The sequence below is a fragment of the Pyxicephalus adspersus genome, chromosome 7 (genome assembly GCF_032062135.1).
Source record: "Pyxicephalus adspersus chromosome 7, UCB_Pads_2.0, whole genome shotgun sequence".
NCBI lineage: Eukaryota > Metazoa > Chordata > Amphibia > Anura > Pyxicephalidae > Pyxicephalus > Pyxicephalus adspersus.
In genome coordinates this window covers 66,292,968-66,293,709 of record NC_092864.1, presented here as the reverse complement: position 1 = coordinate 66,293,709, position 742 = coordinate 66,292,968, and positions in this window count along the sequence as shown.

Genomic DNA, 742 nt, shown 5'->3' with positions numbered 1-742 from the left:
TAGCGATGGCAGCCCTGATGTATGCACAGATACGAGTCACCAATAATGTTCATATTTCTGTTGTGACAGGTTCTATTTAATGGTTGGTTGGATGGTTTTTTTTTTTTTGTTTTGTTTTTTACTGTTATAATGTCTACATCCTCATTATCAGTCTATTTTGTATGATCTGAGATGTCTGTACTACAAAGAATTGTTATTTTGTTAATCTGTTTAAATGTGGTGTATTTCTTCTAAATACAAGCCTTTATTTAAAAACAATATATGGACATTAAAAAAATAAAGTCCAGCATAAAGGGCTCCTATTTTAAAACCGGAAATCTGACATTCCCTTGTGGGAATCCATTACTGCCATTGAACCCCATGGGCTTGGAAGATTCCCATGAGGAAATGTCAAATTCTCTGTTTTTTTAAAAAAGCCTAAAGTGTATAGTGTGTAAAGTGTTTGTATACACTGCTCAAAAAATTAGGGATTAGGAGAACAATGAAATCACATATCTGAAACTGAAAACTGAAATATATATATTTGAGGAAAGATGCAAGAAGGGCTCTTAAAGGCAACAACAGTGCTTTCAAAAAGTCAGTTGTATTTTAGATTTTAAGGCTATACAGTAGACGTGCAAAAAAACTGCAAATAATCTTAGCTCAAAATGAACCTGTGACCAATTATTTCACTGTTTTCTGAAGCATATCGCCATAAAGGCTTGCTCAGGGCAGAATGGAGAGCGTCTTGGTAAGATTGAGA